Here is a 24,056-nt window from a genome sequence, read left to right on the forward strand (position 1 = left end):
TGGAATATTGTGTCTGAGAAATAATCTTTCAATTGATGTAACTCAAATCCATGTTTTCAAACAAAAGAACATGAAAATGTGCATTTGTCTATAATTTAAAGTTTTTTGGACAAAAATTCTTTGATGTACATTGGGGGTATAGCTCGGTGGTAGAGCATTTGACTGCAGATCAAGAGGTCCTTGGTTCAACTCCGAGTGCCCCCTTGTTCCAAACATGTTCTTTTTCAAGTCTTACACACAATACATCATTCACTATTTGAAGGATCATAAAATTACGAAATTACATTGCTTGACATGTCCAGTTACTTGAAATATTGAAGGTGTTTTTAATTTAGTTATTATACTTGTTTACATCAATTCTTAGTCCTCTAACATGTAAGTTTGAATTTTTTTGGAATAATGTGTCTGAGTAATAATCTTTCAATTGATGTAACTCAAATCCATGTTTTCAAACAAGAGAACATGAAAATGTGCATTTGTCTATAATTTTAAAGATTTTGGACAAAAATTCTTTAATGTACATTGGGGGTATAGCTCAGTGGTAGAGCATTTGACTGCAGATCAAGAGGTCCTTGGTTCAACTCCGAGTGCCCCCTTGTACCATACATCTTCATTTTCAAGTCTTACACACAATACATCATTCACTATTTGAAGGATCATAAAATTACGAAATTACATTGCTTGACATGTCCAGTTACTTGAAATATTGAAGGTGTTTTTAAATTAGTTATTATACTTGTTTACATCAATTCTCAGTCCTCTAACATGTAAGTTTGAATTTTTTTTGAATATTGTGTCTGAGAAATAATCTTTCAATTGATGTAACTCAAATCCATGTTTTCAAACAAGAGAACATGAAAATGTGCATTTGTCTATAATTTAAAAGATTTTGGACAAAATTTCTTTGACGTACGTTGGGGGTATAGCTCAGTGGTAGAGCATTTGACTGCAGATCAAGAGGTCCTTGGTTCAACTCCGAGTGCCCCCTTGTACCATACATCTTCATTTTCAATTCTTATACACAATACATCATTCACTATTTGAAGGATCATAAAATTACGAAATTACATTGCTTGACATGTCCAGTTACTTGAAATATTGAAGGTGTTTTTAAATTAGTTATTATACTTGTTTACATCAATTCTCAGTCCTCTAACATGTAAGTTTGAATTTTTTTGGAATATTGTGTCTGAGAAATAATCTTTCAATTGATGTAACTCAAATCCATGTTTTCAAACAAAAGAACATGAAAATGTGCATTTGTCTATAATTTAAAGTTTTTTGGACAAAAATTCTTTGATGTACATTGGGGGTATAGCTCAGTGGTAGAGCATTTGACTGCAGATCAAGAGGTCCTTGGTTCAACTCCGAGTGCCCCCTTGTTCCAAACATGTTCTTTTTCAAGTCTTACACACAATACATCATTCACTATTTGAAGGATCATAAAATTACGAAATTACATTGCTTGACATGTCCAGTTACTTGAAATATTGAAGGTGTTTTTAAATTAGTTATTATACTTGTTTACATCAGTTCTCAGTCCTCTAACATGTAAGTTTGAATTTTTTTGGAATATTGTGTCTGAGAAATAATCTTTCAATTGATGTAACTCAAATCCATGTTTTCAAACAAAAGAACATGAAAATGTGCATTTGTCTATAATTTAAAGTTTTTTGGACAAAAATTCTTTGACGTACATTGGGGGTATAGCTCAGTGGTAGAGCATTTGACTGCAGATCAAGAGGTCCTTGGTTCAACTCCGAGTGCCCCCTTGTTCCAAACATGTTCTTTTTCAAGTCTTATACACAATACATCATTCACTATTTGAAGGATCATAAAATTACGAAATTACATTGCTTGACATGTCCAGTTACTTGAAATATTAAAGGTGTTTTTAAATTAGTCATTATACTTGTTTACATCAATTTTTAGTCCTCTAACATGTAAGTTTGAATTTTTTTTGAATATTGTGTCTGAGAAATAATCTTTCAATTGATGTAACTCAAATCCATGTTTTCAAACAAGAGAACATGAAAATGTGCATTTGTCTATAATTTAAAAGATTTTGGACAAAAATTATTTGATGTACATTGGGGGTATAGCTCAGTGGTAGAGCATTTGACTGCAGATCAAGAGGTCCTTGGTTCAACTCCGAGTGTTCCCTTGTACCATACATTTTCATTTTCAAGTCTTACACACAATACATCATTCACTATTTGAAGGATCATAAAATTACGAAATTACATTGCTTGACATGTCCAGTTACTTGAAATATTGAAGGTGTTTTTAATTTAGTTATTATACTTGTTTACATCAATTCTTAGTCCTCTAACATGTAAGTTTGAATTTTTTTGGAATAATGTGTCTGAGTAATAATCTTTCAATTGATGTAACTCAAATCCATGTTTTCAAACAAGAGAACATGAAAATGTGCATTTGTCTATAATTTAAAAGATTTTGGACAAAAATTATTTAATGTACATTGGGGGTATAGCTCAGTGGTAGAGCATTTGACTGCAGATCAAGAGGTCCTTGGTTCAACTCCGAGTGCCCGCTTGTACCATACATCTTCATTTTCAATTCTTATACACAATACATCATTCACTATTTGAAGGATCATAAAATTACGAAATTACATTGCTTGACATGTCCAGTTACTTGAAATATTGAAGGTGTTTTTAAATTAGTTATTATACTTGTTTACATCAATTCTCAGTCCTCTAACATGTAAGTTTGAATTTTTTTGGAATATTGTGTCTGAGAAATAATCTTTCAATTGATGTAACTCAAATCCATGTTTTCAAACAAAAGAACATGAAAATGTGCATTTGTCTATAATTTAAAGTTTTTTGGACAAAAATTCTTTGACGTACATTGGGGGTATAGCTCAGTGGTAGAGCATTTGACTGCAGATCAAGAGGTCCTTGGTTCAACTCCGAGTGCCCCCTTGTTCCAAACATGTTCTTTTTCAAGTCTTATACACAATACATCATTCACTATTTGAAGGATCATAAAATTACGAAATTACATTGCTTGACATGTCCAGTTACTTGAAATATTAAAGGTGTTTTTAAATTAGTCATTATACTTGTTTACATCAATTTTTAGTCCTCTAACATGTAAGTTTGAATTTTTTTTGAATATTGTGTCTGAGAAATAATCTTTCAATTGATGTAACTCAAATCCATGTTTTCAAACAAGAGAACATGAAAATGTGCATTTGTCTATAATTTAAAAGATTTTGGACAAAAATTATTTGATGTACATTGGGGGTATAGCTCAGTGGTAGAGCATTTGACTGCAGATCAAGAGGTCCTTGGTTCAACTCCGAGTGTTCCCTTGTACCATACATTTTCATTTTCAAGTCTTACACACAATACATCATTCACTATTTGAAGGATCATAAAATTACGAAATTACATTGCTTGACATGTCCAGTTACTTGAAATATTGAAGGTGTTTTTAATTTAGTTATTATACTTGTTTACATCAATTCTTAGTCCTCTAACATGTAAGTTTGAATTTTTTTGGAATAATGTGTCTGAGTAATAATCTTTCAATTGATGTAACTCAAATCCATGTTTTCAAACAAGAGAACATGAAAATGTGCATTTGTCTATAATTTAAAAGATTTTGGACAAAAATTATTTAATGTACATTGGGGGTATAGCTCAGTGGTAGAGCATTTGACTGCAGATCAAGAGGTCCTTGGTTCAACTCCGAGTGCCCCCTTGTACCATACATCTTCATTTTCAATTCTTATACACAATACATCATTCACTATTTGAAGGATCATAAAATTACGAAATTACATTGCTTGACATGTCCAGTTACTTGAAATATTGAAGGTGTTTTTAAATTAGTTATTATACTTGTTTACATCAATTCTCAGTCCTCTAACATGTAAGTTTGAATTTTTTTGGAATATTGTGTCTGAGAAATAATCTTTCAATTGATGTAACTCAAATCCATGTTTTCAAACAAAAGAACATGAAAATGTGCATTTGTCTATAATTTAAAGTTTTTTGGACAAAAATTCTTTGATGTACATTGGGGGTATAGCTCGGTGGTAGAGCATTTGACTGCAGATCAAGAGGTCCTTGGTTCAACTCCGAGTGCCCCCTTGTTCCAAACATGTTCTTTTTCAAGTCTTACACACAATACATCATTCACTATTTGAAGGATCATAAAATTACGAAATTACATTGCTTGACATGTCCAGTTACTTGAAATATTGAAGGTGTTTTTAATTTAGTTATTATACTTGTTTACATCAATTCTTAGTCCTCTAACATGTAAGTTTGAATTTTTTTGGAATAATGTGTCTGAGTAATAATCTTTCAATTGATGTAACTCAAATCCATGTTTTCAAACAAGAGAACATGAAAATGTGCATTTGTCTATAATTTTAAAGATTTTGGACAAAAATTCTTTAATGTACATTGGGGGTATAGCTCAGTGGTAGAGCATTTGACTGCAGATCAAGAGGTCCTTGGTTCAACTCCGAGTGCCCCCTTGTACCATACATTTTCATTTTCAAGTCTTACACACAATACATCATTCACTATTTGAAGGATCATAAAATTACGAAATTACATTGCTTGACATGTCCAGTTACTTGAAATATTGAAGGTGTTTTTAAATTAGTTATTATACTTGTTTACATCAATTCTCAGTCCTCTAACATGTAAGTTTGAATTTTTTTTGAATATTGTGTCTGAGAAATAATCTTTCAATTGATGTAACTCAAATCCATGTTTTCAAACAAGAGAACATGAAAATGTGCATTTGTCTATAATTTAAAAGATTTTGGACAAAATTTCTTTGACGTACGTTGGGGGTATAGCTCAGTGGTAGAGCATTTGACTGCAGATCAAGAGGTCCTTGGTTCAACTCCGAGTGCCCCCTTGTACCATACATCTTCATTTTCAATTCTTATACACAATACATCATTCACTATTTGAAGGATCATAAAATTACGAAATTACATTGCTTGACATGTCCAGTTACTTGAAATATTGAAGGTGTTTTTAAATTAGTTATTATACTTGTTTACATCAATTCTCAGTCCTCTAACATGTAAGTTTGAATTTTTTTGGAATATTGTGTCTGAGAAATAATCTTTCAATTGATGTAACTCAAATCCATGTTTTCAAACAAAAGAACATGAAAATGTGCATTTGTCTATAATTTAAAGTTTTTTGGACAAAAATTCTTTGATGTACATTGGGGGTATAGCTCAGTGGTAGAGCATTTGACTGCAGATCAAGAGGTCCTTGGTTCAACTCCGAGTGCCCCCTTGTTCCAAACATGTTCTTTTTCAAGTCTTACACACAATACATCATTCACTATTTGAAGGATCATAAAATTACGAAATTACATTGCTTGACATGTCCAGTTACTTGAAATATTGAAGGTGTTTTTAAATTAGTTATTATACTTGTTTACATCAGTTCTCAGTCCTCTAACATGTAAGTTTGAATTTTTTTGGAATATTGTGTCTGAGAAATAATCTTTCAATTGATGTAACTCAAATCCATGTTTTCAAACAAAAGAACATGAAAATGTGCATTTGTCTATAATTTAAAGTTTTTTGGACAAAAATTCTTTGACGTACATTGGGGGTATAGCTCAGTGGTAGAGCATTTGACTGCAGATCAAGAGGTCCTTGGTTCAACTCCGAGTGCCCCCTTGTTCCAAACATGTTCTTTTTCAAGTCTTATACACAATACATCATTCACTATTTGAAGGATCATAAAATTACGAAATTACATTGCTTGACATGTCCAGTTACTTGAAATATTAAAGGTGTTTTTAAATTAGTCATTATACTTGTTTACATCAATTTTTAGTCCTCTAACATGTAAGTTTGAATTTTTTTTGAATATTGTGTCTGAGAAATAATCTTTCAATTGATGTAACTCAAATCCATGTTTTCAAACAAGAGAACATGAAAATGTGCATTTGTCTATAATTTAAAAGATTTTGGACAAAAATTATTTGATGTACATTGGGGGTATAGCTCAGTGGTAGAGCATTTGACTGCAGATCAAGAGGTCCTTGGTTCAACTCCGAGTGTTCCCTTGTACCATACATTTTCATTTTCAAGTCTTACACACAATACATCATTCACTATTTGAAGGATCATAAAATTACGAAATTACATTGCTTGACATGTCCAGTTACTTGAAATATTGAAGGTGTTTTTAATTTAGTTATTATACTTGTTTACATCAATTCTTAGTCCTCTAACATGTAAGTTTGAATTTTTTTGGAATAATGTGTCTGAGTAATAATCTTTCAATTGATGTAACTCAAATCCATGTTTTCAAACAAGAGAACATGAAAATGTGCATTTGTCTATAATTTAAAAGATTTTGGACAAAAATTATTTAATGTACATTGGGGGTATAGCTCAGTGGTAGAGCATTTGACTGCAGATCAAGAGGTCCTTGGTTCAACTCCGAGTGCCCCCTTGTACCATACATCTTCATTTTCAATTCTTATACACAATACATCATTCACTATTTGAAGGATCATAAAATTACGAAATTACATTGCTTGACATGTCCAGTTACTTGAAATATTGAAGGTGTTTTTAAATTAGTTATTATACTTGTTTACATCAATTCTCAGTCCTCTAACATGTAAGTTTGAATTTTTTTGGAATATTGTGTCTGAGAAATAATCTTTCAATTGATGTAACTCAAATCCATGTTTTCAAACAAAAGAACATGAAAATGTGCATTTGTCTATAATTTAAAGTTTTTTGGACAAAAATTCTTTGACGTACATTGGGGGTATAGCTCAGTGGTAGAGCATTTGACTGCAGATCAAGAGGTCCTTGGTTCAACTCCGAGTGCCCCCTTGTTCCAAACATGTTCTTTTTCAAGTCTTATACACAATACATCATTCACTATTTGAAGGATCATAAAATTACGAAATTACATTGCTTGACATGTCCAGTTACTTGAAATATTAAAGGTGTTTTTAAATTAGTCATTATACTTGTTTACATCAATTTTTAGTCCTCTAACATGTAAGTTTGAATTTTTTTTGAATATTGTGTCTGAGAAATAATCTTTCAATTGATGTAACTCAAATCCATGTTTTCAAACAAGAGAACATGAAAATGTGCATTTGTCTATAATTTAAAAGATTTTGGACAAAAATTATTTGATGTACATTGGGGGTATAGCTCAGTGGTAGAGCATTTGACTGCAGATCAAGAGGTCCTTGGTTCAACTCCGAGTGTTCCCTTGTACCATACATTTTCATTTTCAAGTCTTACACACAATACATCATTCACTATTTGAAGGATCATAAAATTACGAAATTACATTGCTTGACATGTCCAGTTACTTGAAATATTGAAGGTGTTTTTAATTTAGTTATTATACTTGTTTACATCAATTCTTAGTCCTCTAACATGTAAGTTTGAATTTTTTTGGAATAATGTGTCTGAGTAATAATCTTTCAATTGATGTAACTCAAATCCATGTTTTCAAACAAGAGAACATGAAAATGTGCATTTGTCTATAATTTAAAAGATTTTGGACAAAAATTATTTAATGTACATTGGGGGTATAGCTCAGTGGTAGAGCATTTGACTGCAGATCAAGAGGTCCTTGGTTCAACTCCGAGTGCCCCCTTGTACCATACATCTTCATTTTCAATTCTTATACACAATACATCATTCACTATTTGAAGGATCATAAAATTACGAAATTACATTGCTTGACATGTCCAGTTACTTGAAATATTGAAGGTGTTTTTAAATTAGTTATTATACTTGTTTACATCAATTCTCAGTCCTCTAACATGTAAGTTTGAATTTTTTTGGAATATTGTGTCTGAGAAATAATCTTTCAATTGATGTAACTCAAATCCATGTTTTCAAACAAAAGAACATGAAAATGTGCATTTGTCTATAATTTAAAGTTTTTTGGACAAAAATTCTTTGATGTACATTGGGGGTATAGCTCGGTGGTAGAGCATTTGACTGCAGATCAAGAGGTCCTTGGTTCAACTCCGAGTGCCCCCTTGTTCCAAACATGTTCTTTTTCAAGTCTTACACACAATACATCATTCACTATTTGAAGGATCATAAAATTACGAAATTACATTGCTTGACATGTCCAGTTACTTGAAATATTGAAGGTGTTTTTAATTTAGTTATTATACTTGTTTACATCAATTCTTAGTCCTCTAACATGTAAGTTTGAATTTTTTTGGAATAATGTGTCTGAGTAATAATCTTTCAATTGATGTAACTCAAATCCATGTTTTCAAACAAGAGAACATGAAAATGTGCATTTGTCTATAATTTTAAAGATTTTGGACAAAAATTCTTTAATGTACATTGGGGGTATAGCTCAGTGGTAGAGCATTTGACTGCAGATCAAGAGGTCCTTGGTTCAACTCCGAGTGCCCCCTTGTACCATACATCTTCATTTTCAAGTCTTACACACAATACATCATTCACTATTTGAAGGATCATAAAATTACGAAATTACATTGCTTGACATGTCCAGTTACTTGAAATATTGAAGGTGTTTTTAAATTAGTTATTATACTTGTTTACATCAATTCTCAGTCCTCTAACATGTAAGTTTGAATTTTTTTTGAATATTGTGTCTGAGAAATAATCTTTCAATTGATGTAACTCAAATCCATGTTTTCAAACAAGAGAACATGAAAATGTGCATTTGTCTATAATTTAAAAGATTTTGGACAAAATTTCTTTGACGTACGTTGGGGGTATAGCTCAGTGGTAGAGCATTTGACTGCAGATCAAGAGGTCCTTGGTTCAACTCCGAGTGCCCCCTTGTACCATACATCTTCATTTTCAATTCTTATACACAATACATCATTCACTATTTGAAGGATCATAAAATTACGAAATTACATTGCTTGACATGTCCAGTTACTTGAAATATTGAAGGTGTTTTTAAATTAGTTATTATACTTGTTTACATCAATTCTCAGTCCTCTAACATGTAAGTTTGAATTTTTTTGGAATATTGTGTCTGAGAAATAATCTTTCAATTGATGTAACTCAAATCCATGTTTTCAAACAAAAGAACATGAAAATGTGCATTTGTCTATAATTTAAAGTTTTTTGGACAAAAATTCTTTGATGTACATTGGGGGTATAGCTCAGTGGTAGAGCATTTGACTGCAGATCAAGAGGTCCTTGGTTCAACTCCGAGTGCCCCCTTGTTCCAAACATGTTCTTTTTCAAGTCTTACACACAATACATCATTCACTATTTGAAGGATCATAAAATTACGAAATTACATTGCTTGACATGTCCAGTTACTTGAAATATTGAAGGTGTTTTTAATTTAGTTATTATACTTGTTTACATCAATTCTTAGTCCTCTAACATGTAAGTTTGAATTTTTTTGGAATAATGTGTCTGAGTAATAATCTTTTAATTGATGTAACTCAAATCCATGTTTTCAAACAAGAGAACATGAAAATGTGCATTTGTCTATAATTTTAAAGATTTTGGACAAAAATTCTTTAATGTACATTGGGGGTATAGCTCAATGGTAGAGCATTTGACTGCAGATCAAGAGGTCCTTGGTTCAACTCCGAGTGCCCCCTTGTACCATACGTCTTCATTTTCAAGTCTTACACACAATACATCATTCACTATTTGAAGGATCATAAAATTACGAAATTACATTGCTTGACATGTCCAGTTACTTGAAATATTGAAGGTGTTTTTAAATTAGTTATTATACTTGTTTACATCAATTCTCAGTCCTGTAACATGTAAGTTTGAAATTTTTTTGAATATTGTGTCTGAGAAATAATCTTTCAATTGATGTAACTCAAATCCATGTTTTCAAACAAGAGAACATGAAAATGTGCATTTGTCTATAATTTAAAAGATTTTGGACAAAAATTCTTTAATGTACATTGGGGGTATAGCTCAGTGGTAGAGCATTTGACTGCAGATCAAGAGGTCCTTGGTTCAACTCCGAGTGCCCGCTTGTACCATTCATTTTCAAGTCTTACACACAATACATCATTCACTATTTGAAGGATCATAAAATTACGAAATTACATTGCTTGACATGTCCAGTTACTTGAAATATTGAAGGTGTTTTTAAATTAGTTATTATACTTGTTTACATCAATTCTCAGTCCTGTAACATGTAAGTTTGAAATTTTTTTGAATATTGTGTCTGAGAAATAATCTTTCAATTGATGTAACTCAAATCCATGTTTTAAACAAGAGAACATGAAAATGTGCATTTGTCTATAATTTAAAAGATTTTGGACAAATATTCTTTAATGTACATTGGGGGTATAGCTCAGTGGTAGAGCATTTGACTGCAGATCAAGAGGTCCTTGGTTCAACTCCGAGTGCCCGCTTGTACCATTCATTTTCAAGTCTTACACACAATACATCATTCACTATTTGAAGGATCATAAAATTACGAAATTACATTGCTTGACATGTCCAGTTACTTGAAATATTGAAGGTGTTTTTAAATTAGTTATTATACTTGTTTACATCAATTCTCAGTCCTCTAACATGTAAGTTTGAATTTTTTTTGAATATTGTGTCTGAGAAATAATCTTTCAATTGATGTAACTCAAATCCATGTTTTCAAACAAGAGAACATGAAAATGTGCATTTGTCTATAATTTAAAAGATTTTGGACAAAATTTCTTTGACGTACGTTGGGGGTATAGCTCAGTGGTAGAGCATTTGATTGCAGATCAAGAGGTCCTTGGTTCAACTCCGAGTGCCCCCTTGTACCATACATCTTCATTTTCAATTCTTATACACAATACATCATTCACTATTTGAAGGATCATAAAATTACGAAATTACATTGCTTGACATGTCCAGTTACTTGAAATATTGAAGGTGTTTTTAAATTAGTTATTATACTTGTTTACATCAATTCTCAGTCCTCTAACATGTAAGTTTGAATTTTTTTGGAATATTGTGTCTGAGAAATAATCTTTCAATTGATGTAACTCAAATCCATGTTTTCAAACAAAAGAACATGAAAATGTGCATTTGTCTATAATTTAAAGTTTTTTGGACAAAAATTCTTTGATGTACATTGGGGGTATAGCTCAGTGGTAGAGCATTTGACTGCAGATCAAGAGGTCCTTGGTTCAACTCCGAGTGCCCCCTTGTTCCAAACATGTTCTTTTTCAAGTCTTACACACAATACATCATTCACTATTTGAAGGATCATAAAATTACGAAATTACATTGCTTGACATGTCCAGTTACTTGAAATATTGAAGGTGTTTTTAATTTAGTTATTATACTTGTTTACATCAATTCTTAGTCCTCTAACATGTAAGTTTGAATTTTTTTGGAATAATGTGTCTGAGTAATAATCTTTTAATTGATGTAACTCAAATCCATGTTTTCAAACAAGAGAACATGAAAATGTGCATTTGTCTATAATTTTAAAGATTTTGGACAAAAATTCTTTAATGTACATTGGGGGTATAGCTCAATGGTAGAGCATTTGACTGCAGATCAAGAGGTCCTTGGTTCAACTCCGAGTGCCCCCTTGTACCATACGTCTTCATTTTCAAGTCTTACACACAATACATCATTCACTATTTGAAGGATCATAAAATTACGAAATTACATTGCTTGACATGTCCAGTTACTTGAAATATTGAAGGTGTTTTTAAATTAGTTATTATACTTGTTTACATCAATTCTCAGTCCTGTAACATGTAAGTTTGAAATTTTTTTGAATATTGTGTCTGAGAAATAATCTTTCAATTGATGTAACTCAAATCCATGTTTTAAACAAGAGAACATGAAAATGTGCATTTGTCTATAATTTAAAAGATTTTGGACAAATATTCTTTAATGTACATTGGGGGTATAGCTCAGTGGTAGAGCATTTGACTGCAGATCAAGAGGTCCTTGGTTCAACTCCGAGTGCCCGCTTGTACCATTCATTTTCAAGTCTTACACACAATACATCATTCACTATTTGAAGGATCATAAAATTACGAAATTACATTGCTTGACATGTCCAGTTACTTGAAATATTGAAGGTGTTTTTAAATTAGTTATTATACTTGTTTACATCAATTCTCAGTCCTCTAACATGTAAGTTTGAATTTTTTTTGAATATTGTGTCTGAGAAATAATTTTTCAATTGATGTAACTCAAATCCATGTTTTCAAACAAGAGAACATGAAAATGTGCATTTGTCTATAATTTAAAAGATTTTGGACAACAATTATTTAATGTACATTGGGGGTATAGCTCAGTGGTAGAGCATTTGACTGCAGATCAAGAGGTCCTTGGTTCAACTCCAAGTGCCCCCTTGTACCATACATCTTCATTTTCAATTCTTATACACAATACATCATTCACTATTTGAAGGATCATAAAATTACGAAATTACATTGCTTGACATGTCCAGTTACTTGAAATATTGAAGGTGTTTTTAAATTAGTTATTATACTTGTTTACATCAGTTCTCAGTCCTCTAACATGTAAGTTTGAATTTTTTTGGAATATTGTGTCTGAGAAATAATCTTTCAATTGATGTAACTCAAATCCATGTTTTCAAACAAGAGAACATGAAAATGTGCATTTGTCTATAATTTAAAAGATTTTGGACAAAAATTCTTTGACGTACATTGGGGGTATAGCTCAGTGGTAGAGCATTTGACTGCAGATCAAGAGGTCCTTGGTTCAACTCCGAGTGCCCCTTTGTACCATACATATTCATTTTCAATTCTTATACACAATACATCATTCACTATTTGAAGGATCATAAAATTACGAAATTACATTGCTTGACATGTCCAGTTACTTGAAATATTGAAGGTGTTTTTAAATTAGTTATTATACTTGTTTACATCAATTCTCAGTCCTCTAAAATGTAAGTTTGAATTTTTTTTGAATATTGTGTCTGAGAAATAATCTTTCAATTGATGTAACTCAAATCCATGTTTTCAAACAAGAGAACATGAAAATGTGCATTTGTCTATAATTTAAAGTTTTTTGGACAAAAATTCTTTGATGTACATTGGGGGTATAGCTCAGTGGTAGAGCATTTGACTGCAGATCAAGAGGTCCTTGGTTCAACTCCGAGTGCCCCCTTGTTCCAAACATGTTCTTTTTCAAGTCTTACACACAATACATCATTCACTATTTGAAGGATCATAAAATTACGAAATTACATTGCTTGACATGTCCAGTTACTTGAAATATTGAAGGTGTTTTTAATTTAGTTATTATACTTGTTTACATCAATTCTTAGTCCTCTAACATGTAAGTTTGAATTTTTTTGGAATAATGTGTCTGAGTAATAATCTTTTAATTGATGTAACTCAAATCCATGTTTTCAAACAAGAGAACATGAAAATGTGCATTTGTCTATAATTTTAAAGATTTTGGACAAAAATTCTTTAATGTACATTGGGGGTATAGCTCAATGGTAGAGCATTTGACTGCAGATCAAGAGGTCCTTGGTTCAACTCCGAGTGCCCCCTTGTACCATACGTCTTCATTTTCAAGTCTTACACACAATACATCATTCACTATTTGAAGGATCATAAAATTACGAAATTACATTGCTTGACATGTCCAGTTACTTGAAATATTGAAGGTGTTTTTAAATTAGTTATTATACTTGTTTACATCAATTCTCAGTCCTGTAACATGTAAGTTTGAAATTTTTTTGAATATTGTGTCTGAGAAATAATCTTTCAATTGATGTAACTCAAATCCATGTTTTCAAACAAGAGAACATGAAAATGTGCATTTGTCTATAATTTAAAAGATTTTGGACAAAAATTCTTTAATGTACATTGGGGGTATAGCTCAGTGGTAGAGCATTTGACTGCAGATCAAGAGGTCCTTGGTTCAACTCCGAGTGCCCGCTTGTACCATTCATTTTCAAGTCTTACACACAATACATCATTCACTATTTGAAGGATCATAAAATTACGAAATTACATTGCTTGACATGTCCAGTTACTTGAAATATTGAAGGTGTTTTTAAATTAGTTATTATACTTGTTTACATCAATTCTCAGTCCTCTAACATGTAAGTTTGAATTTTTTTTGAATATTGTGTCTGAGAAATAATTTTTCAATTGATGTAACTCAAATCCATGTTTTCAAACAAGAGAACATGAAAATGTGCATTTGTCTATAATTTAAAAGATTTTGGACAAAAATTATTTAATGTACATTGGGGGTATAGCTCAGTGGTAGAGCATTTGACTGCAGATCAAGAGGTCCTTGGTTCAACTCCAAGTGCCCCCTTGTACCATACATCTTCATTTTCAATTCTTATACACAATATATCATTCACTATTTGAAGGATCATAAAATTACGAAATTACATTGCTTGACATGTCCAGTTACTTGAAATATTGAAGGTGTTTTTAAATTAGTTATTATACTTGTTTACATCAATTCTCAGTCCTGTAACATGTAAGTTTGAAATTTTTTTGAATATTGTGTCTGAGAAATAATCTTTCAATTGATGTAACTCAAATCCATGTTTTAAACAAGAGAACATGAAAATGTGCATTTGTCTATAATTTAAAAGATTTTGGACAAATATTCTTTAATGTACATTGGGGGTATAGCTCAGTGGTAGAGCATTTGACTGCAGATCAAGAGGTCCTTGGTTCAACTCCGAGTGCCCGCTTGTACCATTCATTTTCAAGTCTTACACACAATACATCATTCACTATTTGAAGGATCATAAAATTACGAAATTACATTGCTTGACATGTCCAGTTACTTGAAATATTGAAGGTGTTTTTAAATTAGTTATTATACTTGTTTACATCAATTCTCAGTCCTCTAACATGTAAGTTTGAATTTTTTTGGAATATTGTGTCTGAGAAATAATCTTTCAATTGATGTAACTCAAATCCATGTTTTCAAACAAGAGAACATGAAAATGTGCATTTGTCTATAATTTAAAAGATTTTGGACAAAATTTCTTTGACGTACGTTGGGGGTATAGCTCAGTGGTAGAGCATTTGACTGCAGATCAAGAGGTCCTTGGTTCAACTCCGAGTGCCCCCTTGTACCATACATCTTCATTTTCAATTCTTATACACAATACATCATTCACTATTTGAAGGATCATAAAATTACGAAATTACATTGCTTGACATGTCCAGTTACTTGAAATATTGAAGGTGTTTTTAAATTAGTTATTATACTTGTTTACATCAATTCTCAGTCCTCTAACATGTAAGTTTGAATTTTTTTGGAATATTGTGTCTGAGAAATAATCTTTCAATTGATGTAACTCAAATCCATGTTTTCAAACAAAAGAACATGAAAATGTGCATTTGTCTATAATTTAAAGTTTTTTGGACAAAAATTCTTTGATGTACATTGGGGGTATAGCTCAGTGGTAGAGCATTTGACTGCAGATCAAGAGGTCCTTGGTTCAACTCCGAGTGCCCCCTTGTTCCAAACATGTTCTTTTTCAAGTCTTACACACAATACATCATTCACTATTTGAAGGATCATAAAATTACGAAATTACATTGCTTGACATGTCCAGTTACTTGAAATATTGAAGGTGTTTTTAATTTAGTTATTATACTTGTTTACATCAATTCTTAGTCCTCTAACATGTAAGTTTGAATTTTTTTGGAATAATGTGTCTGAGTAATAATCTTTTAATTGATGTAACTCAAATCCATGTTTTCAAACAAGAGAACATGAAAATGTGCATTTGTCTATAATTTTAAAGATTTTGGACAAAAATTCTTTAATGTACATTGGGGGTATAGCTCAATGGTAGAGCATTTGACTGCAGATCAAGAGGTCCTTGGTTCAACTCCGAGTGCCCCCTTGTACCATACGTCTTCATTTTCAAGTCTTACACACAATACATCATTCACTATTTGAAGGATCATAAAATTACGAAATTACATTGCTTGACATGTCCAGTTACTTGAAATATTGAAGGTGTTTTTAAATTAGTTATTATACTTGTTTACATCAATTCTCAGTCCTGTAACATGTAAGTTTGAAATTTTTTTGAATATTGTGTCTGAGAAATAATCTTTCAATTGATGTAACTCAAATCCATGTTTTAAACAAGAGAACATGAAAATGTGCATTTGTCTATAATTTAAAAGATTTTGGACAAATATTCTTTAATGTACATTGGGGGTATAGCTCAGTGGTAGAGCATTTGACTGCAGATCAAGAGGTCCTTGGTTCAACTCCGAGTGCCCGCTTGTACCATTCATTTTCAAGTCTTACACACAATACATCATTCACTATTTGAAGGATCATAAAATTACAAAATTACATTGCTTGACATGTCCAGTTACTTGAAATATTGAAGGTGTTTTTAAATTAGTTATTATACTTGTTTACATCAATTCTCAGTCCTCTAACATGTAAGTTTGAATTTTTTTTGAATATTGTGTCTGAGAAATAATTTTTCAATTGATGTAACTCAAATCCATGTTTTCAAACAAGAGAACATGAAAATGTGCATTTGTCTATAATTTAAAAGATTTTGGACAAAAATTATTTAATGTACATTGGGGGTATAGCTCAGTGGTAGAGCATTTGACTGCAGATCAAGAGGTCCTTGGTTCAACTCCAAGTGCCCCCTTGTACCATACATCTTCATTTTCAATTCTTATACACAATACATCATTCACTATTTGAAGGATCATAAAATTACGAAATTACATTGCTTGACATGTCCAGTTACTTGAAATATTGAAGGTGTTTTTAAATTAGTTATTATACTTGTTTACATCAGTTCTCAGTCCTCTAACATGTAAGTTTGAATTTTTTTGGAATATTGTGTCTGAGAAATAATCTTTCAATTGATGTAACTCAAATCCATGTTTTCAAACAAGAGAACATGAAAATGTGCATTTGTCTATAATTTAAAAGATTTTGGACAAAAATTCTTTGACGTACATTGGGGGTATAGCTCAGTGGTAGAGCATTTGACTGCAGATCAAGAGGTCCTTGGTTCAACTCCGAGTGCCCCTTTGTACCATACATATTCATTTTCAATTCTTATACACAATACATCATTCACTATTTGAAGGATCATAAAATTACGAAATTACATTGCTTGACATGTCCAGTTACTTGAAATATTGAAGGTGTTTTTAAATTAGTTATTATACTTGTTTACATCAATTCTCAGTCCTCTAAAATGTAAGTTTGAATTTTTTTTGAATATTGTGTCTGAGAAATAATCTTTCAATTGATGTAACTCAAATCCATGTTTTCAAACAAGAGAACATGAAAATGTGCATTTGTCTATAATTTAAAAGATTTTGGACAAAAATTCTTTGACGTACATTGGGGGTATAGCTCAGTGGTAGAGCATTTGACTGCAGATCAAGAGGTCCTTGGTTCAACTCCGAGTGCCCCCTTGTACCATACATCTTCATTTTCAAGTCTTACACACAATACATCATTCACTATTTGAAGGATCATAAAATTACGAAATTACATTGCTTGACATGTCCAGTTACTTGAAATATTGAAGGTGTTTTTAAATTAGTTATTATACTTGTTTACATCAATTCTCAGTCCTGTAACATGTAAGTTTGAAATTTTTTTGAATATTGTGTCTGAGAAATAATCTTTCAATTGATGTAACTCAAATCCATGTTTTCAAACAAGAGAACATGAAAATGTGCATTTGTCTATAATTTAAAAGATTTTGGACAAAAATTCTTTAATGTACATTGGGGGTATAGCTCAGTGGTAGAGCATTTGACTGCAGATCAAGAGGTCCTTGGTTCAACTCCGAGTGCCCCCTTGTACCATACATCTTCATTTTCAAGTCTTACACACAATACATTATTCACTATTTGAAGGATCATAAAATTACGAAATTACATTGCTTGACATGTCCAGTTACTTGAAATATTGAAGGTGTTTTTAAATTAGTTATTATACTTGTTTACATCAATTCTCAGTCCTGTAACATGTAAGTTTGAAATTTTTTTGAATATTGTGTCTGAGAAATAATCTTTCAATTGATGTAACTCAAATCCATGTTTTCAAACAAGAGAACATGAAAATGTGCATTTGTCTATAATTTAAAAGATTTTGGACAAAAATTCTTTAATGTACATTGGGGGTATAGCTCAGTGGTAGAGCATTTGACTGCAGATCAAGAGGTCCTTGGTTCAACTCCGAGTGCCCCCTTGTACCATACATCTTCATTTTCAAGTCTTATACTCAATACATCATTCACTATTTGAAGGATCATAAAATTACGAAATTACATTGCTTGACATGTCCAGTTACTTGAAATATTGAAGGTGTTTTTAATTTAGTTATTATACTTGTTTACATCAATTCTTAGTCCTCTAACATGTAAGTTTGAATTTTTTTGGAATAATGTGTCTGAGAAATAATCTTTCAATTGATGTAACTCAAATCCATGTTTTCAAACAAAAGAACATGAAAATGTGCATTTGTCTATAATTTAAAGTTTTTTGGACAAAAATTCTTTGACGTACATTGGGGGTATAGCTCAGTGGTAGAGCATTTGACTGCAGATCAAGAGGTCCTTGGTTCAACTCCGAGTGCCCCCTTGTTCCAAACATGTTCTTTTTCAAGTCTTATACACAATACATCATTCACTATTTGAAGGATCATAAAATTACGAAATTACATTGCTTGACATGTCCAGTTACTTGAAATATTAAAGGTGTTTTTAAATTAGTCATTATACTTGTTTACATCAATTTTTAGTCCTCTAACATGTAAGTTTGAATTTTTTTTGAATATTGTGTCTGAGAAATAATCTTTCAATTGATGTAACTCAAATCCATGTTTTCAAACAAGAGAACATGAAAATGTGCATTTGTCTATAATTTAAAAGATTTTGGACAAATGTTATTTGACGTACATTGGGGGTATAGCTCAGTGGTAGAGCATTTGACTGCAGATCAAGAGGTCCTTGGTTCAACTCCGAGTGCCCCCTTGTACCATACATTTTCATTTTCAAGTTTTACACACAATACATCATTCACTATTTGAAGGATCATAAAATTACGAAATTACATTGCTTGACATGTCCAGTTACTTGAAATATTGAAGGTGTTTTTAAATTAGTTATTATACTTGTTTACATCAATTCTCAGTCCTCTAACATGTAAGTTTGAATTTTTTTTGAATATTGTGTCTGAGAAATAATCTTTCAATTGATGTAACTCAAATCCATGTTTTCAAACAAGAGAACATGAAAATGTGCATTTGTCTATAATTTTAAAGATTTTGGACAAAAATTATTTGAAGTAAATTGGGGGTATAGCTCAGTGGTAGAGCATTTGACTGCAGATCAAGAGGTCCTAGGTTCAACTCCGAGTGCCCCCTTGTACCATACATCTTCATTTTCAATTCTTATACACAATACATCATTCACTATTTGAAGGATCATAAAATTACGAAATTACATTGCTTGACATGTCCAGTTACTTGAAATATTGAAGGTGTTTTTAAATTAGTTATTATACTTGTTTACATCAGTTTTCAGTCCTCTAACATGTAAGTTTGAATTTTTTTGGAATATTGTGTCTGAGAAATAATCTTTCAATTGATGTAACTCAAATCCATGTTTTCAAACAAGAGAACATGAAAATGTGCATTTGTCTATAATTTAAAAGATTTTGGACAAAAATTATTTGACGTACATTGGGGGTATAGCTCAGTGGTAGAGCATTTGACTGCAGATCAAGAGGTCCTTGGTTCAACTCCGAGTGCCCCCTTGTACCATACATCTTCATTTTCAATTCTTATACACAATACATCATTCACTATTTGAAGGATCATAAAATTACGAAATTACATTGCTTGACATGTCCAGTTACTTGAAATATTGAAGGTGTTTTTAAATTAGTTATTATACTTGTTTACATCAATTCTCAGTTACTTGAAATATTGAAGGTGTTTTTAAATTAGTTATTATACTTGTTTACATCAATTCTCAGTCCTGTAACATGTAAGTTTGAAATTTTTTTGAATATTGTGTCTGAGAAATAATCTTTCAATTGATGTAACTCAAATCCATGTTTTCAAACAAGAGAACATGAAAATGTGCATTTGTCTATAATTTAAAAGATATTGGACAAAAATTCTTTAATGTGCTTTGGGGGTATAGCTCAGTGGTAGAGCATTTGACTGCAGATCAAGAGGTCCTTGGTTCAACTCCGAGTGCCCCCTTGTACCATACATCTTCATTTTCAAGTCTTACACACAATACATCATTCACTATTTGAAGGATCATAAAATTACGAAATTACAATGCTTGACATGTCCAGTTACTTGAAAAATTGAAGCTGTTTTTAAATTAGTTATAATACTTGTTTACATCAATTCTCAGTCCTCTAACATGTAAGTTTGAATTTTTTTGGAATATTGTGTCTGAGAAATAATCTTTCAATTGATGTAACTCAAATCCATGTTTTCAAACAAGAGAACATGAAAATGTGCATTTGTCTATAATTTAAAAGATTTTGGACAAAAATTCCTTAATGTACATTGGGGGTATAGCTCAGTGGTAGAGCATTTGACTGCAGATCAAGAGGTCCTTGGTTCAACTCCGAGTGCCCCCTTGTACCATACATCTTCATTTTCAAGTCTTATACTCAATACATCATTCACTATTTGAAGGATCATAAAATTACGAAATTACATTGCTTGACATGTCCAGTTACTTGAAATATTGAAGGTGTTTTTAATTTAGTTATTATACTTGTTTACATCAATTCTTAGTCCTCTAACATGTAAGTTTGAATTTTTTTGGAATAATGTGTCTGAGTAATAATCTTTCAATTGATGTAACTCAAATCCATGTTTTCAAACAAGAGAACATGAAAATGTGCATTTGTCTATAATTTAAAAGATTTTGGACAAAAATTATTTGACGTACATTGGGGGTATAGCTCAGTGGTAGAGCATTTGACTGCAGATCAAGAGGTCCTTGGTTCAACTCCGAGTGCCCCCTTGTACCATACATCTTCATTTTCAATTCTTATACACAATACATCATTCACTATTTGAAGGATCATAAAATTACGAAATTACATTGCTTGACATGTCCAGTTACTTGAAATATTGAAGATGTTTTTAAATTAGTTATTATACTTGTTTACATCAGTTCTCAGTCCTCTAACATGTAAGTTTGAATTTTTTTGGAATATTGTGTCTGAGAAATAATCTTTCAATTGATGTAACTCAAATCCATGTTTTCAAACAAGAGAACATGAAAATGTGCATTTGTCTATAATTTAAAGTTTTTTGGACAAAAATTCTTTGACGTACATTGGGGGTATAGCTCAGTGGTAGAGCATTTGACTGCAGATCAAGAGGTCCTTGGTTCAACTCCGAGTGCCCCCTTGTTCCAAACATGTTCTTTTTCAAGTCTTATACACAATACATCATTGACTATTTGAAGGATCATAAAATTACGTAATTACATTGCTTGACATGTCCAGTTACTTGAAATATTGAAGGTGTTTTTAAATTAGTCATTATACTTGTTTACATCAATTCTCAGTCCTCTAACATGTAAGTTTGAATTTTTTTTGAATATTGTGTCTGAGAAATAATCTTTCAATTGATGTAACTCAAATCCATGTTTTCAAACAAGAAAACATGAAAATGTGCATTTGTCTATAATTTAAAAGATTTTGGACAAAAGTTATTTGACGTACATTGGGGGTATAGCTCAGTGGTAGAGCATTTGACTGCAGATCAAGAGGTCCTTGGTTCAACTCCGAGTGCCCCCTTGTACCATACATTTTCATTTTCAAGTCTTACACACAATACATCATTCACTATTTGAAGGATCATAAAATTACGAAATTACAATGCTTGACATGTCCAGTTACTTGAAAAATTGAAGCTGTTTTTAAATTAGTTATAATACTTGTTTACATCAATTCTCAGTCCTCTAACATGTAAGTTTGAATTTTTTTGGAATATTGTGTCTGAGAAATAATCTTTCAATTGATGTAACTCAAATCCATGTTTTCAAACAAGAGAACATGAAAATGTGCATTTGTCTATAATTTAAAAGATTTTGGACAAAAATTCTTTAATGTGCATTGGGGGTATAGCTCAGTGGTAGAGCATTTGACTGCAGATCAAGAGGTCCTTGGTTCAACTCCGAGTGCCCCCTTGTACCATACATCTTCATTTTCAAGTCTTACACACAATACATCATTCACTATTTGAAGGATCATAAAATTAAGAAATTACAATGCTTGACATGTCCAGTTACTTGAAAAATTGAAGCTGTTTTTAAATTAGTTATAATACTTGTTTACATCAATTCTCAGTCCTCTAACATGTAAGTTTGAATTTTTTTGGAATATTGTGTCTGAGAAATAATCTTTCAATTAATGTAACTCAAATCCATGTTTTCAAACAAGAGAACATGAAAATGTGCATTTGTCTATAATTTAAAAGATTTTGGACAAAAATTGTTTGACGTACATTGGGGGTATAGCTCAGTGGTAGAGCATTTGACTGCAGATCAAGAGGTCCTTGGTTCAACTCCGAGTGCCCCCTTGTACCATACATCTTCATTTTCAAGTCTTATACACAATACATCATTCACTATTTGAAGGATCATAAAATTACGAAATTACATTGCTTGACATGTCCAGTTACTTGAAATATTGAAGGTGTTTTTAATTTAGTTATTATACTTGTTTACATCAATTCTTAGTCCTCTAACATGTAAGTTTGAATTTTTTTGGAATAATGTGTCTGAGTAATAATCTTTCAATTGATGTAACTCAAATCCATGTTTTCAAACAAGAGAACATGAAAATGTGCATTTGTCTATAATTTAAAAGATTTGGGACAAAAATTCTTTGACGTACATTGGGGGTATAGCTCAGTGGTAGAGCATTTGACTGCAGATCAAGAGGTCCTTGGTTCAACTCCGAGTGCCCCCTTGTACCATACATCTTCATTTTCAAGTCTTACACACAATACATCATTCACTATTTGAAGGATCATAAAATTACGAAATTACATTGCTTGACATGTCCAGTTACTTGAAATATTGAAGGTGTTTTTAATTTAGTTATTATACTTGTTTACATCAATTCTTAGTCCTCTAACATGTAAGTTTGAATTTTTTTGGAATAATGTGTCTGAGTAATAATCTTTCAATTGATGTAACTCAAATCCATGTTTTCAAACAAGAGAACATGAAAATGTGCATTTGTCTATAATTTAAAAGATTTTGGACAAAAATTCTTTAATGTACATTGGGGGTATAGCTCAGTGGTAGAGCATTTGACTGCAGATCAAGAGGTCCTTGGTTCAACTCCGAGTGCCCCCTTGTACCATACATCTTCATTTTCAATTCTTATACACAATACATCATTCACTATTTGAAGGATCATAAAATTACGAAATTACATTGCTTGACATGTCCAGTTACTTGAAATATTGAAGGTGTTTTTAAATTAGTTATTATACTTGTTTACATCAGTTCTCAGTCCTCTAACATGTAAGTTTGAATTTTTTTGGAATATTGTGTCTGAGAAATAATCTTTCAATTGATGTAACTCAAATCCATGTTTTCAAACAAGAGAACATGAAAATGTGCATTTGTCTATAATTTAAAAGATTTTGGACAAAAATTCTTTGACGTACATTGGGGGTATAGCTCAGTGGTAGAGCATTTGACTGCAGATCAAGAGGTCCTTGGTTCAACTCCGAGTGCCCCCTTGTACCATACATCTTCATTTTCAATTCTTATACACAATACATCATTCACTATTTGAAGGATCATAAAATTACGAAATTACATTGCTTGACATGTCCAGTTACTTGAAATATTGAAGGTGTTTTTAAATTAGTTATTATACTTGTTTACATCAATTCTCAGTCCTCTAACATGTAAGTTTGAATTTTTTTTGAATATTGTGTCTGAGAAATAATCTTTCAATTGATGTAACTCAAATCCATGTTTTCAAACAAGAGAACATGAAAATGTGCATTTGTCTATAATTTAAAAGATTTTGGACAAAAATTCTTT

General features: G+C 31.4%; 43 non-coding genes across 43 annotated transcripts; all 43 read left to right on the plus strand.

Annotated features, from left to right (window-relative positions):
• Positions 1–524: 524 nt before the first annotated feature.
• On the plus strand, positions 525–596 carry TRNAC-GCA (transfer RNA cysteine (anticodon GCA)). The gene has a single exon. It is a non-coding gene; the product is annotated as a tRNA-Cys (tRNA).
• Positions 597–916: 320 nt separating this feature from the next.
• On the plus strand, positions 917–988 carry TRNAC-GCA (transfer RNA cysteine (anticodon GCA)). Its single transcript has one exon. It is a non-coding gene; the product is annotated as a tRNA-Cys (tRNA).
• A 320-nt stretch (positions 989–1,308) lies between these two features.
• On the plus strand, positions 1,309–1,380 carry TRNAC-GCA (transfer RNA cysteine (anticodon GCA)). Its single transcript has one exon. It is a non-coding gene; the product is annotated as a tRNA-Cys (tRNA).
• Positions 1,381–1,700: 320 nt separating this feature from the next.
• On the plus strand, positions 1,701–1,772 carry TRNAC-GCA (transfer RNA cysteine (anticodon GCA)). Its single transcript has one exon. It is a non-coding gene; the product is annotated as a tRNA-Cys (tRNA).
• Positions 1,773–2,876: 1,104 nt separating this feature from the next.
• TRNAC-GCA (transfer RNA cysteine (anticodon GCA)) lies at positions 2,877–2,948 on the plus strand. The gene has a single exon. It is a non-coding gene; the product is annotated as a tRNA-Cys (tRNA).
• A 712-nt stretch (positions 2,949–3,660) lies between these two features.
• Positions 3,661–3,732, plus strand: TRNAC-GCA (transfer RNA cysteine (anticodon GCA)). The gene has a single exon. It is a non-coding gene; the product is annotated as a tRNA-Cys (tRNA).
• A 712-nt stretch (positions 3,733–4,444) lies between these two features.
• Positions 4,445–4,516, plus strand: TRNAC-GCA (transfer RNA cysteine (anticodon GCA)). The gene has a single exon. It is a non-coding gene; the product is annotated as a tRNA-Cys (tRNA).
• A 320-nt stretch (positions 4,517–4,836) lies between these two features.
• TRNAC-GCA (transfer RNA cysteine (anticodon GCA)) lies at positions 4,837–4,908 on the plus strand. Its single transcript has one exon. It is a non-coding gene; the product is annotated as a tRNA-Cys (tRNA).
• Positions 4,909–5,228: 320 nt separating this feature from the next.
• On the plus strand, positions 5,229–5,300 carry TRNAC-GCA (transfer RNA cysteine (anticodon GCA)). The gene has a single exon. It is a non-coding gene; the product is annotated as a tRNA-Cys (tRNA).
• Positions 5,301–5,620: 320 nt separating this feature from the next.
• On the plus strand, positions 5,621–5,692 carry TRNAC-GCA (transfer RNA cysteine (anticodon GCA)). Its single transcript has one exon. It is a non-coding gene; the product is annotated as a tRNA-Cys (tRNA).
• A 712-nt stretch (positions 5,693–6,404) lies between these two features.
• Positions 6,405–6,476, plus strand: TRNAC-GCA (transfer RNA cysteine (anticodon GCA)). The gene has a single exon. It is a non-coding gene; the product is annotated as a tRNA-Cys (tRNA).
• Positions 6,477–6,796: 320 nt separating this feature from the next.
• TRNAC-GCA (transfer RNA cysteine (anticodon GCA)) lies at positions 6,797–6,868 on the plus strand. Its single transcript has one exon. It is a non-coding gene; the product is annotated as a tRNA-Cys (tRNA).
• A 712-nt stretch (positions 6,869–7,580) lies between these two features.
• TRNAC-GCA (transfer RNA cysteine (anticodon GCA)) lies at positions 7,581–7,652 on the plus strand. Its single transcript has one exon. It is a non-coding gene; the product is annotated as a tRNA-Cys (tRNA).
• Positions 7,653–8,364: 712 nt separating this feature from the next.
• Positions 8,365–8,436, plus strand: TRNAC-GCA (transfer RNA cysteine (anticodon GCA)). The gene has a single exon. It is a non-coding gene; the product is annotated as a tRNA-Cys (tRNA).
• Positions 8,437–8,756: 320 nt separating this feature from the next.
• TRNAC-GCA (transfer RNA cysteine (anticodon GCA)) lies at positions 8,757–8,828 on the plus strand. Its single transcript has one exon. It is a non-coding gene; the product is annotated as a tRNA-Cys (tRNA).
• Positions 8,829–9,148: 320 nt separating this feature from the next.
• Positions 9,149–9,220, plus strand: TRNAC-GCA (transfer RNA cysteine (anticodon GCA)). Its single transcript has one exon. It is a non-coding gene; the product is annotated as a tRNA-Cys (tRNA).
• Positions 9,221–10,703: 1,483 nt separating this feature from the next.
• Positions 10,704–10,775, plus strand: TRNAC-GCA (transfer RNA cysteine (anticodon GCA)). The gene has a single exon. It is a non-coding gene; the product is annotated as a tRNA-Cys (tRNA).
• A 320-nt stretch (positions 10,776–11,095) lies between these two features.
• Positions 11,096–11,167, plus strand: TRNAC-GCA (transfer RNA cysteine (anticodon GCA)). The gene has a single exon. It is a non-coding gene; the product is annotated as a tRNA-Cys (tRNA).
• A 320-nt stretch (positions 11,168–11,487) lies between these two features.
• Positions 11,488–11,559, plus strand: TRNAC-GCA (transfer RNA cysteine (anticodon GCA)). The gene has a single exon. It is a non-coding gene; the product is annotated as a tRNA-Cys (tRNA).
• A 705-nt stretch (positions 11,560–12,264) lies between these two features.
• TRNAC-GCA (transfer RNA cysteine (anticodon GCA)) lies at positions 12,265–12,336 on the plus strand. Its single transcript has one exon. It is a non-coding gene; the product is annotated as a tRNA-Cys (tRNA).
• A 712-nt stretch (positions 12,337–13,048) lies between these two features.
• On the plus strand, positions 13,049–13,120 carry TRNAC-GCA (transfer RNA cysteine (anticodon GCA)). The gene has a single exon. It is a non-coding gene; the product is annotated as a tRNA-Cys (tRNA).
• A 320-nt stretch (positions 13,121–13,440) lies between these two features.
• TRNAC-GCA (transfer RNA cysteine (anticodon GCA)) lies at positions 13,441–13,512 on the plus strand. The gene has a single exon. It is a non-coding gene; the product is annotated as a tRNA-Cys (tRNA).
• Positions 13,513–14,218: 706 nt separating this feature from the next.
• On the plus strand, positions 14,219–14,290 carry TRNAC-GCA (transfer RNA cysteine (anticodon GCA)). Its single transcript has one exon. It is a non-coding gene; the product is annotated as a tRNA-Cys (tRNA).
• Positions 14,291–14,995: 705 nt separating this feature from the next.
• On the plus strand, positions 14,996–15,067 carry TRNAC-GCA (transfer RNA cysteine (anticodon GCA)). Its single transcript has one exon. It is a non-coding gene; the product is annotated as a tRNA-Cys (tRNA).
• Positions 15,068–15,387: 320 nt separating this feature from the next.
• On the plus strand, positions 15,388–15,459 carry TRNAC-GCA (transfer RNA cysteine (anticodon GCA)). Its single transcript has one exon. It is a non-coding gene; the product is annotated as a tRNA-Cys (tRNA).
• Positions 15,460–15,779: 320 nt separating this feature from the next.
• On the plus strand, positions 15,780–15,851 carry TRNAC-GCA (transfer RNA cysteine (anticodon GCA)). The gene has a single exon. It is a non-coding gene; the product is annotated as a tRNA-Cys (tRNA).
• A 705-nt stretch (positions 15,852–16,556) lies between these two features.
• On the plus strand, positions 16,557–16,628 carry TRNAC-GCA (transfer RNA cysteine (anticodon GCA)). Its single transcript has one exon. It is a non-coding gene; the product is annotated as a tRNA-Cys (tRNA).
• A 712-nt stretch (positions 16,629–17,340) lies between these two features.
• Positions 17,341–17,412, plus strand: TRNAC-GCA (transfer RNA cysteine (anticodon GCA)). Its single transcript has one exon. It is a non-coding gene; the product is annotated as a tRNA-Cys (tRNA).
• A 320-nt stretch (positions 17,413–17,732) lies between these two features.
• TRNAC-GCA (transfer RNA cysteine (anticodon GCA)) lies at positions 17,733–17,804 on the plus strand. Its single transcript has one exon. It is a non-coding gene; the product is annotated as a tRNA-Cys (tRNA).
• Positions 17,805–18,124: 320 nt separating this feature from the next.
• Positions 18,125–18,196, plus strand: TRNAC-GCA (transfer RNA cysteine (anticodon GCA)). The gene has a single exon. It is a non-coding gene; the product is annotated as a tRNA-Cys (tRNA).
• Positions 18,197–18,516: 320 nt separating this feature from the next.
• TRNAC-GCA (transfer RNA cysteine (anticodon GCA)) lies at positions 18,517–18,588 on the plus strand. The gene has a single exon. It is a non-coding gene; the product is annotated as a tRNA-Cys (tRNA).
• A 320-nt stretch (positions 18,589–18,908) lies between these two features.
• On the plus strand, positions 18,909–18,980 carry TRNAC-GCA (transfer RNA cysteine (anticodon GCA)). The gene has a single exon. It is a non-coding gene; the product is annotated as a tRNA-Cys (tRNA).
• Positions 18,981–19,692: 712 nt separating this feature from the next.
• TRNAC-GCA (transfer RNA cysteine (anticodon GCA)) lies at positions 19,693–19,764 on the plus strand. The gene has a single exon. It is a non-coding gene; the product is annotated as a tRNA-Cys (tRNA).
• Positions 19,765–20,146: 382 nt separating this feature from the next.
• Positions 20,147–20,218, plus strand: TRNAC-GCA (transfer RNA cysteine (anticodon GCA)). Its single transcript has one exon. It is a non-coding gene; the product is annotated as a tRNA-Cys (tRNA).
• A 320-nt stretch (positions 20,219–20,538) lies between these two features.
• Positions 20,539–20,610, plus strand: TRNAC-GCA (transfer RNA cysteine (anticodon GCA)). The gene has a single exon. It is a non-coding gene; the product is annotated as a tRNA-Cys (tRNA).
• A 320-nt stretch (positions 20,611–20,930) lies between these two features.
• On the plus strand, positions 20,931–21,002 carry TRNAC-GCA (transfer RNA cysteine (anticodon GCA)). The gene has a single exon. It is a non-coding gene; the product is annotated as a tRNA-Cys (tRNA).
• Positions 21,003–21,322: 320 nt separating this feature from the next.
• On the plus strand, positions 21,323–21,394 carry TRNAC-GCA (transfer RNA cysteine (anticodon GCA)). The gene has a single exon. It is a non-coding gene; the product is annotated as a tRNA-Cys (tRNA).
• A 320-nt stretch (positions 21,395–21,714) lies between these two features.
• TRNAC-GCA (transfer RNA cysteine (anticodon GCA)) lies at positions 21,715–21,786 on the plus strand. The gene has a single exon. It is a non-coding gene; the product is annotated as a tRNA-Cys (tRNA).
• A 320-nt stretch (positions 21,787–22,106) lies between these two features.
• Positions 22,107–22,178, plus strand: TRNAC-GCA (transfer RNA cysteine (anticodon GCA)). The gene has a single exon. It is a non-coding gene; the product is annotated as a tRNA-Cys (tRNA).
• A 320-nt stretch (positions 22,179–22,498) lies between these two features.
• Positions 22,499–22,570, plus strand: TRNAC-GCA (transfer RNA cysteine (anticodon GCA)). The gene has a single exon. It is a non-coding gene; the product is annotated as a tRNA-Cys (tRNA).
• Positions 22,571–22,890: 320 nt separating this feature from the next.
• TRNAC-GCA (transfer RNA cysteine (anticodon GCA)) lies at positions 22,891–22,962 on the plus strand. The gene has a single exon. It is a non-coding gene; the product is annotated as a tRNA-Cys (tRNA).
• A 320-nt stretch (positions 22,963–23,282) lies between these two features.
• Positions 23,283–23,354, plus strand: TRNAC-GCA (transfer RNA cysteine (anticodon GCA)). The gene has a single exon. It is a non-coding gene; the product is annotated as a tRNA-Cys (tRNA).
• Positions 23,355–23,674: 320 nt separating this feature from the next.
• TRNAC-GCA (transfer RNA cysteine (anticodon GCA)) lies at positions 23,675–23,746 on the plus strand. The gene has a single exon. It is a non-coding gene; the product is annotated as a tRNA-Cys (tRNA).
• The last annotated feature ends 310 nt before the right edge of the window (positions 23,747–24,056 follow it).

Source organism: Engystomops pustulosus, chromosome 1, assembly GCF_040894005.1.
Source record: "Engystomops pustulosus chromosome 1, aEngPut4.maternal, whole genome shotgun sequence".
Classification (NCBI taxonomy): Eukaryota; Metazoa; Chordata; class Amphibia; order Anura; family Leptodactylidae; genus Engystomops; species Engystomops pustulosus.